The following is a 15,579-nucleotide window of genomic DNA, read 5'->3' on the forward strand; positions in this document are numbered from 1 at the left end:
TTTGTTGACATATTGCGTGAGACGGTTTAACTGTAACTTGCAGCTAAGCGGCGGTTGTGGTGCGTGACCCTCATCCCGGGGAAAGTTAATGTTTCCCGGAGTTCACTGCTTCTCCAGTGTTGCTGGGAATGTTTTACAGTGTTTTTGACAAGTCCAGTTCCCGTCGGCATTTTAACTCCAGCGAGTGTAATCTCCGAGCGTGCGGGGCAGGATGCATTGCTGTCTTGTAGATGAGCCAGGACCTTTAACTCTCCGGTGACAGGCTGCAGCCTGAAGCTGTCTCTCACTCAACCCCGCGTCCCATTCTGGGCTTGGAGAGTTTAACATTGGCTGCTTGTCCCAGACTCCGGCGCTGGGGTTCACCGGCGATTCGTTTCCATCAAGCCGTGGCTGGAGAGCCTGACACTCGACCCTCATCCCTCCTCGCAGTTTAGTCATTTGTCTCTGAAGCGCTGCTGAAATTCTCTCGCTTTTCTCCAACATCAGCGGCCCTTTAAAACCCAGGATTTCCCCGTCTGCCCCTAACCCTCCTATTGTCTTCCGCGTTGTTTAGGGCGATTTAACCCCAAATCCCCCATCTGCCCCATGCGCAGTTTCACTTTGATAATTTGCAAATCTTAATCCCCCCTTTCTCTGCCGGCCAAGGTCCCACATCCCCCTCTCCTGTGTGCCACCTGCATATGTCGGTCTGCCAGCTTGCAGAGTTTGCCCAACATCGCCAAACTGCCCTGTTTCGGCGCTGAGGTGCAGGGGGAAGCCCGGCTCGCCCCCCGCTGGGGATTAATCTCTTCCCCCCCATGTGGGGGCATCGGGCCGGCCTGCTCTGTACGCCTGAATGGCAGCCCTTTGTTATGACAGCCCAGTTGTTCTCACCCGAGCTGTGAGCGGCGCTCACGCATTTGCCGTCTAAATGTGCATGATGTAAATCCCCCTCTGTGAGCTTTTTCTCTGTGAGCAAAGCCTCTTTGGGACTGTCACTTCCTCAGGGTTTCCACCGTAAAGCACCCCCTAACTGGATAAACTCGGCAGTTATCCTCGCCTAATTAGTTTTTTTTTCTAACGTTACCGAAACTCCGCTTTACTCGCATGGCCAGGAAATGTTACACTTTCGGAAAATATAACGAAGAGCCGAGTCTGATCCTAAGCCTCTAGATAAACAAAGTGATTTTACTGTCTGCTACTAGCTTCCTGGCAGTGAAATCCTCCTTTGCATTACAAAAAGAGTCGCATACAAGTATTAGCTACTAAAGGTGTATTATGATAAAATAGAAACAGTTTCATTAAGTCAGCAAAATACAGCAGGCTTGTTTATGTAGCTGAAACAAGCTTAGACTGAAGCCATGAATATTATGTTGGATTTCGATCTTGCGGACTGTTCCCTCCAGTAGGTGGCGACGTGGTTCCCATCATCTCCCCCGGACAGGTGCAGCTGGCCCCGTTTCTGGGCTGTCATGCAGGACGCTGCACTCGCCCGTGTCCCTGTGGCTCCTGGTACCTTGCGAGCAGATGGATCGTGGGTGAGCTGCAGGTTGCTGGGGTGGCAGCGGCGGAGGTGTTTGGATCAGGTCTCCAATTCCTAGAGAGTCTTCTGGTTTAAAAAACAATCACGCTGGCTTTGAACTTTGAGAGTCTTACGTTGCATAACGTGCTGAAATGGATTCTGTCGAGTGAGTTTTTTCCGTGTAAGTTACCCAGACCTGTGCATTGACTCCATCCGTTCACATGTTCTCCAGTTAGGGCTACATGTCCTGTCCAGGTTAGGAACTTTATCTGTAAGATAGTGGGCAAGTTATTTGTACAATGCTGGTCAGAATGGACGTGTTAAAAGTTAACATTCAATCTGAGTGATCAGCTACATGCGTCTGCCGTGTTTTATAGTCAGGAATGCGGAAAACTGGTTATGGGTTTTGGTCTTTGGTTCAGTGTCGTGACCAATGGGGCTCAGCAGACAGCTTGGCTGCACCACCCAGGATGCATTGGAGGGGGGGGGGGGGGGTTTGCTTGGCTGCACCCCCCAGGATGCATTGGGGGGGGTGTGGCTCAGCAGGTTAGGGCTCTGTGCTTGCCATCGGAAGGTTGGCGATTTCAGTCCCATCTTCTGCAGAACAGTCACATCTCCGTCGAGTCCTTGGACAAGGACCTTAACCGGCCTGCAATATGATCGCACCCCAGGCTTCGCTCTCAGCAATATATCTATATATATATATATATCCATGTGTGTGTCACAGAGGAGAGCATGATGGGACATGTGAACAGTAGCATTCCAATGTACTTGTGCAGATGGCAAATAAAGCCTCGTTTTAGCTTCCTCAGCTTCCACAAGTGGACTCGATGCTTTTATGGAGATTTTTATGGAAGTTAAGGTTAGAAAGGGCTCTGTGTCCCCCATCCGCCTTTGAACCCACCTGACCTCAGAGTGGAGACATCTGGACAGTGCACCTCTGATTGTCTCTCTGTCCCGAAGGCCACCTCTGCCACTGACAGCACAGACACTGCATGACCAGCGAGGTCAGGGACTAATTTCAGCGCTGAATGGGAGGTATTCACGCTCGCATGCAGATCAGGATACTCCAGGTGTTATTGCAGGGTTCAAGCAACTAGCAATAGGAGAAAATTCTGAATAAGCATTGAAACATTAAATGTGTTTATACGACGATACTGACAAAATAATATCAAGAATGCATAGTACGCTAATAACTAATCAAACAAAATTGCCGGATAAGACCAGATATTGATTCATTTGTAGGCTAAATGGTGCAGGTAATTTGCTAAAACCCTTGAAGGATAAATCTTTCAAGGATGAGTCTTCTGTTTTCTGCCGCTGAGGTGGCGATAAGGGTGAATTCCTCCCCTTTTCTGAGGAGAAAGAAAATCATTATTCGGAGCAAAATTAATATTGGTTTTCCTGGAGAGTGTTCTGCGAATAGTCAGGCGTCTTTGTGCTGCACGTACGGCATCAGCAGAAAACAATGACATCATGCATGGTGGAAAGTAGGACGACGGAGTGATGTGGGCTGGATTCGCCTGTGGAGCAGCATGGCACGCAGCGACCTCGGAACCCCAGGGGGTTCCGCCACAAAGTTGGGGGTGCTATGTGTCAGTTACACAGATTTTTTATAACATTTCCACCCTACCTTTTTAGGAAGGGCACATGCTAACATCCTGTGGTGCCTCTATGTTGACAAAAACTAAGGACATCCAAGGAGTGATTTGGGCATCACCATGGCGACTGCCCTTCACGATGCTGTCTCTGTGTACTCCTGTTACCTGGTCTCTCTGATCTCACTACAAAGCCAGGCCACGCCCTCTCTTTCCAATCCCAGAGCTATGAATCTCTCCTTTCTCTTTTCATTTTTTGTTTTTTTTCTCCCGTGTGTCCCACTGAGTCTCTCAGGAAGCTACAGCTGGGTAGGGAAGCGACACGGTTGCCTAGGACCGGCCTGCCCGCTCTACCCGCTGCTTCGCTAAAGGTTCACTGTCCCCGCTGTGCTTCCTAAAGGTTACTGCCTGCCTTTGCCAGGATTGTTCTGTGGGCAGTGGCACTGAAGGGGTTAATCGCCGCATTGACTCCAGAGGATGAGCGGCTATCAGTGTTGGCTCCGCCCCACCCCGGCTCACTGCCGCTCCGCCAGCCTCCCATCTGCACATCGCGACGGCTCCGCATGAATGAAAGTGATATCTCAGCTCTCTGATAGCATCTGCCCGGTCGGCCAATGTGAGGCGGCCGTGCCTGAGCTCAGAGCGGTGACATCATCAGCAGCCAATGGGCTCGCATGCTGGAGCTTGCTGCAGCTTCGGCAATAAGGCGGGGGGGGGGTCGGGGGCTGTGAACATGACTGATACATTCCTCACGGTGAGATCGGGAGATGGGGGTCCGCACTTCAGCACCCCCACCGACATCAGAGGCATTTCTTCTTACAGCATTCCGAAGTGTTATCGGCAGGCTGAGGCCGGCAGGCTGAGGCCGGCAGGTGCTTCCTCCGGATCCGAGAGGAAAAATGGCCCGCGGCCAGCTACCCAGGTCCACCTGGCGCGTGCAGTGAGGCTGTATTATTTATGTGCAAAAGATTGGAGGCAGCAATCTGTGGGAGAGATTGATTTTCGTGCCCTGTTTATTAATTTTAATCAACAAAAAATGAGCAATCTCATTTAACGCAGATGAAAATTTCAGCTACATGAGGTGCAGACACGTGGCGAACACGTAACGTTCTCTTGTCCATCGTTCGGGGTCCAAGCAGCAGTGATTGTTTTTGTCTTTGTGTCCGTGTGTCCTGGAGCTGTTTTCATTGGCGTTCTCCGCTCCGGCTGTTAGTCTGTTCATTTGCTGTTGTACCGCATCAGATATTAACCAGGCCAAGAAGTGTTTGCTCCCGCTGGCCTTTCACTAATGCAGTGCGCTCCGCGGCTAATGAACACGGCGGCCGCAGAGTCACGCAGTGACAGGGGCCTCACCGTCACCCCCGGTAACAGGACGTGTCCCAACGTCAGTGCGATTACATGGTCTGTGACTTCCATGCTGTGTTTTTCTGAAGGAGAGGCTGATCGGACTGACTAATCTGAGCGGTGTGTTGTTGGTTAGATCTTACAGTTTCAGGAAAGAGAAGAAGTTCTGAGTGAACTTTTATATTAAAATTTTCAGCCCATGTGAATGTAGGGTGCAGTGATCTCTCAGACGGACTGATTTACAAAACCATGTTCAATCTTTGAAAGAATAAAACATAAAGGACTCACAGTGGAGGTGGGGCTTTTCTGGCTAAGGTATTCCCCCAGGCAATCACTTGTCCAATAACAAATCATGACCACTAACCAACTCGAACAATGTCACCCAGCGGTGTTTTTGACCTTTAATTAGCAAATGCTTACAGCAGCATGCATCTCAGAAAGCAGAGGCAGGCATCTCTTGGCACAATTGGACCTTGCGGGGACGGTCCAACAGCGAAATCACTCTACCAGCGCCGGGATTTGAGCCTAGGACTTTCCGGTCACAGGTGTGGCATCCTAACCCACTAAGTCATACACCTCCCCTGCATACCTTCATGAAACAAACTCACTCTCCCTTGTTTTTCCACCAGTTAAATATCGTTTTGCATTGACTCATCAAGCGTTTACTTGGAAGCAGTAGATGGGAGCTTTTTTAACAGGGCGCTTCTCACACCGCGTCTGGCTGCGTGAGGAGAAGCGAATGTATCTGCTACATCTGAGCAGGGTGTGATGTGGCAGACGAGGAAGACACTCCAGCTGGGCCATTATCCATCACACACTTACTTCTCTTTATGTTGCTAAAACATTGGCCTTTTTCGTAGCTAAATCTTTTACAAAGTTTTACTGGGTTTTTTTCTTGCCATAATCTCAGAGAGTAGTGTTTCAGAGCCTCGTTCATCTCCTGCTGACATTTATTGACTAATCAATTTAATGTCTATAGGAAACAATTCGTATTTCTTCAGAGCGGATCTATCTCTGCATCCGCCTTTCGGTGTTGTGTAGGCAGCGTTGGAAACATCCCATGCTTTTCCACATCGCCGTGGAAACCATCATGCCTGCTCCTCCTTGGTTGACTGATCGGGTTGGTGTGGTTATGAATTCAAGACCCTCCGATCCATAAGAGCAATGACCTGTGACCTGAAAGGCCTGCAAATTGGCCATTATGAAGGCAGGCCTTTGAAGATGAGATGGTATCACAGGTTATATGTCACAATTGGCTTTCCTATTTCTGTTGGCTGTCTGCAACACTTAGAATGATCTATCCATGAGCATTTTATAGCTTTACAAATCCAAAAATGCAAATTACCAATTAATTGCAGTTCATGTATTTATAGTTGAGCATAAGTAGATTTTCCTTACACCAGTTTGATATGGGTGTTATTTCTTAATGTTGTTCTGCTTAAAAGAGTCCAGTTTGAAAGCCAGAGTAAGGAATGAGTAGCTCATTGGCCTGAAATTTGAGCCCCATTGGAACATTTCGAGTTGCTCAGAGTGTTTTTGTGCTGAGAGAATTTGGAGACACAAAAATGCTTCACCGGTAAGGACCCAAACAAACATTTTTAACATCATTTGCACAATCTGTTATTAACTGATGAAAAAGGCTGATTACATTCATCAACTCTGATTTCTTTGTGTTGCATGTGACTCGTGATGGTTTGTGTTTTTTTGTTGCTGAATCCACTGACTGACAATCATTCATCTCTCTGTTCTCTGTCACTATCTCTATCTCCAAACTGTGCTTTCCTGTCTGCAGCATTGGGTTTGACATTAGCAGACACATGCCTGGAACATATTGCCTGCAATGAAATATAGAACATTTAAATGCATGATTTTGGACATAATTACAGATGAGCAATACTACATTTTCACAAAATCATTTTGAGAAATATAAATGATTGAAGTAAAGCATTTATATAGCTCAGATTCACCCCCACGGCTTTCAAGAAGCTAACGCAGACCGTAGTGCCCATCGGTTCAGACCACAGTACCCGTCGGTGCAGACCACAGTGCCCGACAGTGCAGACCGCAGTGCCCGTCGGTGCAGACCACAGTGCCCGTCAGTGCAGACCACAGTGCCCGTCTGCCTGTGCTTATCACCGGCAGCCCAGGCTGGATGTTATGACCAGAATGCTGGCCAGATTTTTGCCAGCATGACCAATCAGAGAGCCTCAGAGAAACAGACACCACAGTGTGCTGGTGGGAGAGACCTGGTAGCCGGTGAATGAGTGTCCTTTCCTCTCATCTTGTCATCTGGTGCTCGGTGGCTTGGTGGAGGAGGGGCGGAGCAGCTGAGCTCCGGGGAAAGTGCAATAACCACGGCCGTCCCCTCCCCCCAGACCTCATCACTGGCGCCCTCTACTGGCTGTGTGTGTGTGGAACATTACACCAGCAGACAGGTTACAATGATAATAAGGGTCACCATAACAATGCACCTCCAGGTGCAGTCTAGCCCACCCTGTGGGGGGACCAAGGGCACAAGCCCTCTCCTGGCGTGGCCCCAACTCCCCGGCTGCCCGCCCCCATCAATATTCATGGCCTGTTTCACCCCTTCGGGCAGGTCAGTTGGAAATAAAGCAACCCCATAGTGGGCCTTTCTGTGTGATGGCTGATTACTTCTGACAGGAAGTGTTCACTGATGAGTTTATCAAAGTATGAACTGTCCTTCTTCATATTTAATTGATGTTTAATCATAAGACTGGCGGTCTTTGGTAATGAATAAAGATGACCTACATCCTTAAGCAGTTTGATATTTTAGAGACTTTCTGCTTCACTGAATGCCAAATGCACTCGAGTCTTTGTGTGTAATGTGCTGAGAGAGATGCTGATGTGTGCTGTACATAGGGGTACTGTTATGGGGCTGACGACTGTGTGATGTGTGTATGAGTGTGTGCATATGTGAGCGGGTTTACCTATCCTTATGGGGACACAATGTCCCCATAACGTGATAAATATCCTTTTTTTTCCCTTATGGGGACCGGTTTCCTGGTCCCCATAAGGGAAAACTCTATTTTATAAAAATCGGTGACTGCTATGAAAAAACTAAAAATGCAAAAACTCTTGTATTTTGTTAGGTTACTTATGGTTATGGTTAGGGCAGGGTAGGGGTTAAGGTTGTCATAGTTAGCGTTAGCATTTTTCCCATTGAAATGAATGAGCGGTCCCCATAAAGATATGTTTACCCTACATATGTGTGTGTGTGTGTGTGTGTGTGTGTGTGTGTGGTCTCTGTAATAATAACATTTGTATTTCAGGTATCCATGTATCTATATGTGTGACTTCATTGATTCTGTGAAGAATTATTATGTCATTACTGCACAGGATTACATACTGGAACATGCAGTGTGATTTAAGTTACCGAGTATCTATAAACTGTCTGATGAAGCATCTGATTATTTAGAAATAATGCAGCGATTTTACCCCAAATAAATCGCAGTTGTGAGGCATTTAGTGTTACATATATTGCCTATAATACTGAACTGGCTGTGATTACCCTTCAAGCTGCCTTTTATTAAGGCACTGTGTGTCCCTCCGGGCTTCCATACGCTTCAGATGCGTGCCGTGTGCGTCGGGAACGAAAGTCATGGGAGCAAAGGAGCGGCTTCCGGACACCACTGTCAGTATCCATTAGACCAGGCGTGTCCTCATCTCGCTCAGCGGTGACGGCGGATGGGGGGGGGGGGGGATTGTGGGTGCAAATTCCGGGATTTTCTCACGTCCTTTCATTGTAGTTCCCCTGATAATGTCTCCTTCTCCAAAGCAATGCTACAAACAGTGACACCCACACAGCCACTTCCAACTGAACAATTCCATTCCTAAGCACCTTTATGTTCAGTTTTGTATTTGGTTTAGCTCTAGTACTATAGTTCTTGCAGTGCTGCAAAACTGTATCAGTGCCTGCAGTGTAATTTTTGCAGTGGGGGAATAGTGGGGGTTTGTCTGTGCTGTGATGCATATTTGTGATGAATGACACCTTTAGGCGTTGGACAAAAGAATGGAATCACCTAACGGTATAATGATATCAAAGACCTATTCTGGAGTAGCCAGGCTGTGCCTTCAACACACCTTCAGTCCTTCTTGGAATGCTGTCATATGAGAACTTATTGTAGTGCAATATTGTCCCATTCTTCAAGAAGAAATCTCACCAGTTCTTTGCACTCTATGCCTCAGAACTTTCCATGAAGTTTCAGTGAAGCTCAGGTCTGATGACCGGGGAGGCCGTGGAAGGCTCTCAGCTTTATTCTCATAGTCATGAAACCACACTAGAATTTGTTGATCAGTGTTTATGGAGGCATTATGATCTTGGAGTACAAGAACAGTGTTTGCACCAAAGGTCCATCTGGTCCTGTAAAATGGTCTCGTACTCCTTGGCCGTCGTACCACCATGCACAGCGATCATGTGACCCCGTGACTCCCATGGCGTGAGTGCCCATACGCTTACGGCTGAAGGCATCCTTTGGCTTCCTCCAGAAGTAACCTCTCCAGACCCTGTAAAAAAGGTGAGAGCTGACTCATCAGAACATATTACTTCGTTCATTGCTCAGGGTTGCAGGTTTAGTGCTTCTTACACCAGGTTATCCATCTTCGTGCATTGGACCAGATACAAGTCATTTCCGAATGGAATCCTTGCCATGAATTCTAGCTTTAGTCAAACTCACAGCATGCAGGTCTTTTTAAACTGGGTCACTCACAGAGGTGCTGATTCAGTCCTGATTCAGGCCATCCTGTTTAGCTGCTGTCCGGTCTCTGTCTGTCATTCCGTATCAGTGAGCTTTGGCTTGCTTTTGCTGACGCCGTTTGTTTGGCGTAGTCAGTCAACCCCTGCCTTCGATACATAAAATATCTTTGCAGACCGACGCACCTGCAATTTGGACATTGATCCTTCGGCCCCCTCTGGAGCTTATTCTTTATCTCATGTTACTTTGAAACCTTGTATATCACTTTTTCTGATAGTCAGACCTGCTCTGAAGCTGACATATAATCTTAATGGGCATCCATCCCAATATGACTCACCTTTGTAGCTGTGTTTGTAATTGTGATTTAGCTACTTCAAAGTCAAAGTTCTTTTTCATGTTTTGTTACGTTCAGCACTTAAATTTGTTAGGCTGTTGCTGTTTACCTTAAATCTTTGAGTCTTTAATCTTATGCTTTGCTCTATGAAATATTCTTGTTTGCTTACAAAGCTACAAGATTTTGCATATGTAGACTTTCCAATTTTTATTGCAGCTGTATTTTATTTACAGCTTGGATAATTTAAAATCAAGTTTTTTTATATTCATGTATTTCTATGTTACGTGTGATTCCATGTGTTTTTTTTTACATGATTTTGTATGTGTTGGGTTTACTAAGTAGGTTAGGGTGAGGTTAGGAATCTCAACAGAATATTACCTCAATAAATTATAAATCAGCCAAAGCTGAAAAATGACAGATACCTGCTTTTCTTCTAAGTGAATCAGTATAAATACAATCAGAAATTGTGAGAACTATTCTGTGCCAATTTCAGACGCACGTAATCAGCCTCAGATTGTATAATAAGGTAAACCAAGCATAAAACACCAATGATAACCTTATAATGGCTTTTCCAGCATCTATGCATATATTTTCTACCCAGTTCTGGCACCCTGCTATGCTTCTTCAACCAGCGTCACTTACATTTATTCCTTCCATCCATCCATCCATCCATCCATCCATCTTGCAGCCGCTTTTCCCATACAGAGTGATGGGGGAGGGTTGGGGGCTTTTCCCAAGCGACATAGCGTGGGAGGCAGGGTGACACCTCTGCCCTTGGACTGCAGGGGGAGTCGGGGACCCTGAGCAAACCAGAACAAGCCACAGACACAGAGTGGGGGGTGTTGGGCGGGGGGGGGGGGTTGGGCGGATTAACTGTTGGGTCATTCCATTTTTGGCCAGTTCCTTTGTCTGATTTAAAATACATAGATTACTGCAAAAAGGACGAAGAAAGTAATTCTAGGGACGGCACAGCAGCTTGGGGGGGGGGGGGGGGGGGTACTGTGACCTCACAGCATGTGGGTGTGTGGATTCTGCATATTCTCACCATTGGTTTCCTATTATAGCTAAAAGTGAAGTTTGGCTGAACTGATGTCTTTAAAATGCCATTTGTGTGTGTGTGCGTGCGTGTGTGTGTGCGTGCGAGCGGGTTTACCTATCCTTATGGGGACATAATGTCCCCATAACGTGATAAATATCCGTTACCCAAACCGGTCCCCATAAGGGAAAACTCTATTTTATAAAAATCGGTGACTGCTATGAAAAAACTAAAAATGCAGAAACTCTTGTATTTTGTTAGGTTACTTATGGTTATGGTTAGGGCAGGGTAGGGGTTAAGGTTGTCATAGTTAGCGTTAGCATTTTTCCCATTGAAATGAATGAGCGGTCCCCATAAAGATATGTTTACCCTACATGTGCGTGTGTGTGTGTGTGTGTGTGTGTGTCTGTGTGTCGTTTGATAAGCTTGGCACTGTTTCCTGGATAAAACCTGCCTCCTTCCCTCTGCTTCCTGGGACAGGCACCAAGCTCACTGTCAGGAGCAATTCTAGGATTTTTTAAGGTGCTGGATGTAAGAGGGGCTATAATTTGTACAGAGGGGCCAATCTTCTCATTAGCCAATGTTCTGTTTTGAAAAGTGAGTGATAGGGGAGGGGTACTCCAAGGGCCAATCAGCTTTCTGCCCCTGTGGCTCCGCCCCCTGTATACACCCCTGTAAACTGATGGATAATTATAACTATATCTATATTATTATAACTATTAAATTTGAGAAAAATATGGGAAAGAGAAAATTTAGACTATTTATATTCTAGGAATGCATATGCAAACCTTAAAAATCAATAGCCAAACCTAATATTCTTCTCAACAAATTAGCTTGTGCATCTAAACACCAGAGAAGTTGATTAAGGGGCTAATGAGGCGAATAGCTAACTGTGCACAGACAGAGCCAGTGCAATCAGGACTCTGCAGAGGGCCCTACCTGCTCCGAGGCCTTTGAGCGTAATAGTACAGCTCGCTTGCAGGCTAGGTGGACGGTTGACGTGATCCCGCGTGACATCGATCACAGCTCACGGACGTGGAAGTGCAGAGCTGCTGGGAGCTCGGCATCCTGGTGAGGCAGCACCACGTGGATTTCCTGGGCCTGCCGTAGGTCGCTGCAGGACCATGAGGTGTTAGGGTGCTATCCCTGCCGCGAAGCATCCTGTCCTTCTGTCAGACGCAGACGGGCAGGGTGTCGCACATGGTGCTGCGCGCAATCCCTCCGTACCTCTCCCGGCTGCTTCTCCGTCACTCGGATCTCCGATTGCCTTTCAGCAATTACTTAGCGTTGCCGTCCATGACTGGCATTTCTGCCAAGCCTCTTCACTGAAGGCAATTTAGATTTATTGATAAACCAACCATTTTTTCCTCTTTTCTGGTGAGAATCCCTTTGAAGGGAAAGCAGGGATTGGTCAGTTGTACTAGCGGATACATTCATTAAGCAAAACGGCTCTTTTCTTGCAAGACCCAGGTGGCAGTTTTGGTCCAATCAAACAGCTAATGATCCATATGTCCGTCTTCAATAGACGTTTTAACAAGACGGCGGAACACACCTGATGTTAATTTTACGCAGACAAAGAGTAGCAGCCAAGCCTGAGAATGTTACTGGGGGCTCTCGCTGGTGGCTGAGCGTGCATGTTGGGTTTGCTGTCTGATTTATGGTGCTGTTCACTGCGGTTAAGACACACAAGCACCTCCCCTCCGCATGTGCTGTGGTGTTTTTGCAGGCCTGTGTTGTTAAACAAATTGGCTACTGGCACAAGATTGAAAAAGAGGCGAGTTCGTGGACTGCAGCGGGCTCTGTCGGGGACCGGCCGGGCCGGGCCTGTGTCTGGCCTAGCCCAGCTAGGGGGACTCTCTTGTATGTTGTGGACTGCCTGGCCTTTTCTGTCACAATGGGCTGTTACCATGGCAATCTCCCAAGGATGCACTCCCAAGGTTCCGGAATTGGTGTGTGTGAATGGCAGCCCCTCTCCCCCTCTTTCCCTCTCTTTCTCCATGCTCTCTCCTCCCTTTGACTTTCAGATATCCACATTGCAGGCTGTGCATTCCAGTAGTCAACTGTATTCAGTTCAATTCAATTCAATTTTATTTATATAGCGCTTTTAACAACAGTCATTGTCACAAAGCACTTTACATATAACCGGCCCGAACTATAAAGGCTTAGAGCACATTTCCCAGGGAAAGCGAGACACTGGATTCCAGGCTCTGATGTGATGTAGGGATCGGGTTACCACCTATCGTGCTGGTGGTTCCTGCAGTATACACTGATTTCAGCTGAATTGGTACATACATTGGTCACTGATTGGTACATAAGAATGGTTATACCTACTCTCTTAATGTTTGCAATATTTATAGGTCTTAAAAACCTTGGCTGTCAGTCAAATTCGTGTCCAATATAAGGAACCCAGGAAGATAAATCTTTGTCATAAAACAATGACTGAATTAGGCTTAATTATCATTTGCAGTCATGCAGTTTCCTCGTTTGTCAAAGGCTGCAAACAGCTGTAATTAATTTGCTTAGAGATTATACATGAGATTCATTCTAAGGACCACAAATAACCAAAACAATTTAAAACATTGCCACACCAAGAAATGAAAATCAGCAAACACTGAGTGTCCCAGAGATGAGGATTAGGCAGCTTCTAAGCCCCACTAGGAGTGGGATTTACCAGGCATTGTCAAGCCGCTGTTTGGCTGTACTAGACTGAAAGAGGTCAGTGCTTGGCTAATTCCAACCAACCATGGGTTTCAAATTTCGGAACCTCGAATAAAACATTCTCGCAACAAGCACACTCTTTGGGGAGGTAAACCAATCTGTGGGACTCCAAAATTGTAGGACAAAGTGAGGGGGAGATGGGGGGTTATCGGCACCCCCAGGAGATAATGGAATGGCAAGCAAAGCAACACAGAAAAATAACCACAGGCTTTCAAACTCAAATGAACAAAATGTGAACCCAGGAGAGCTGAACCATCGCTCCCAGACAGAGCAAACTTACTCTGTAATAATCACCAGTCGATTTCAGAGGGGCTTGTCCCTGACCTCAATCCTCCCTCGAAGCATCCAAGTTCCCACATGTCTAACAGTCTTTATTTTATCTTCTATTTAGTATTGGTATCTTTCTAAGGAAATTGCTACAAATGTATATCTTTACAAATTCAACTAAGCCATGTATTCCCATGCTTAAGACTGGCTATGAAGGAGGTGATGTGCACACAACACCGTGAAACCAAATTACGAGATGATACAAAAGATTAATGCCCCCTGAATTGCCCTTGGGTGGCCCTTCCGAGACAGGAAACCGATAACTCGGTGCTTGACCCCGGTACGTTTTTATTGCTTACTCTCTGTTTTTACACCTGCCATGCTGGGCTTGTGGTATCCGATCGAATTAGAGTAGAAGCAACTGCAGGTTCACACCCTATTTTCCCCAGGCAGGGCAAAAAGAAGCCCAGATCTCAATTAGGTTGTTTCTGGAGTATAAGGAAAGATGTGCTGAGTGACCCTGGGAAAGGAGTTTTAATCCTTTCATTAGGCTGTCACTAGGTGGGTCCAAGAAAATAAAGGAGGTAGGATCAAGACATCTGACTGGTTGGACCTACCTCCCCTACAATCTGATTGGTTATCTCTCTGAACCAATCATTTTTCCTTCTGCCATCAGAACATTTTTGTGTAAGTGAAACTCCCATGAGGTCTTGGAGTCACCAACTGATACTCCTTTTATTTCCTATGTTGTTTTTTTGTTTCATCATAATTGAAAGTCTTTTCCTTAGGCTTGACAAGCTATTGGACATCATTTTGCTCCCTTTTCTGACAAGAGAATGTCATTGTTGACAGCCTTCCAGGTTGAAAATATAGCAGGAATAAAAACCAGCGTCTCGGCTGACTGAGGAACGCCGAGGCAGTTTGCTAGGTGTCATGGTGACAGTAAATCACAGACGTGGCGTTTCTGCTATTCTTGGGTCACCACGTTGGAAAGCAGGAATAAGCAATTGTCTCACTCGCCTTGAACTGTGTTACACGTACAGTAGCGGTTAGGAAGACAGAATGAGACCTGAGCTCCACTTGATATGTCCTATTTAAAAAGTACTGTAATCTGACTGCTTGCAGGTGTGGATGTATCCCAGCGTCCCGCCATCAGACGAGGCTCTCTGTGAGCAGCGTCTTTATCTCTGTAGATGATCCTTTGAGGTTTGGGTAGCTAATCTGTCTTCCTGCGGGCCCACATGCCGTGCCGGTTGTCACTACTTGTCATTGGTTGAAGATACCGGCCTCACCCTTCCTGCCGGGTGGCAATTAAGTGGAATCCACAGTCGCTCGGGTTCTCCGTCTCCACCGGCGCCGCTGTCAGACATAAACTGTCGCCAGTCTGCCATTCTACTGTGGTTCTGGCAGCGAGCTTTCCGATAGGCCCACGGGGAGCATAAATAGGCAGAGCGAGGAGCGGTGGGGCGAAGACGGCTAATGGTGCGTCTGCACGCCATCGATCCGTGTAATAGTGAAGCCTTCGCCCCTGCCCTGTCACCGTGAGCGGAGCCTGGGTTTGATTACCATCCAGTAACTGGAACTATTTATAGAACCGCAGTGAGAGGTGCTCACACTAGGGGGCAGAAATGGCTCTCTGTCTCAGGAGCAGTCTTCCACTTCACCGATCCCGCGACTGCTCTCCGGTATAGTTATTGTTGGCTCTCGCTGTCACAGTTAACTTACCCGGGTCACATGACCAAATGCGAGCAGCCTGACACTAAGTACATGTCAGCTCATCGCTACATTGGCTCTCTGATGGAAATGCATACAGGAACTATGCAGAGCCGGGGCTCTGCGGCTCAGCAGGTTATGATGTCATGGTTGTGATCAGAAAGCTGCCCAATTGCTCCAGGGACCGTCTGACTTTGCTTTCTCAAAAAAAAACGTACAATACTCTGCAAAAATCTTTGGCAGTAAAAATTTATTTTTAATGATCTTTAAAACCATTCCGAAGATTACCCCAGTGTTTGCAGCAACCGGCCACAACACCAATGTATTTTTTGACTTGACCATACTTCGGAGCCGTT

General features: G+C 46.8%; 1 protein-coding gene across 3 annotated transcripts in view; it reads left to right on the forward strand.

Moving 5' to 3' along the window:
* The window catches only part of sh2d3ca (SH2 domain containing 3Ca), a 42,254-nt gene that overhangs the window by 14,315 nt on the left and 12,360 nt on the right, over positions 1–15,579 (forward strand). The gene's annotated exons all lie outside the window — the stretch shown is intronic.

This window comes from Paramormyrops kingsleyae, chromosome 7 (assembly GCF_048594095.1).
Source record: "Paramormyrops kingsleyae isolate MSU_618 chromosome 7, PKINGS_0.4, whole genome shotgun sequence".
NCBI lineage: Eukaryota > Metazoa > Chordata > Actinopteri > Osteoglossiformes > Mormyridae > Paramormyrops > Paramormyrops kingsleyae.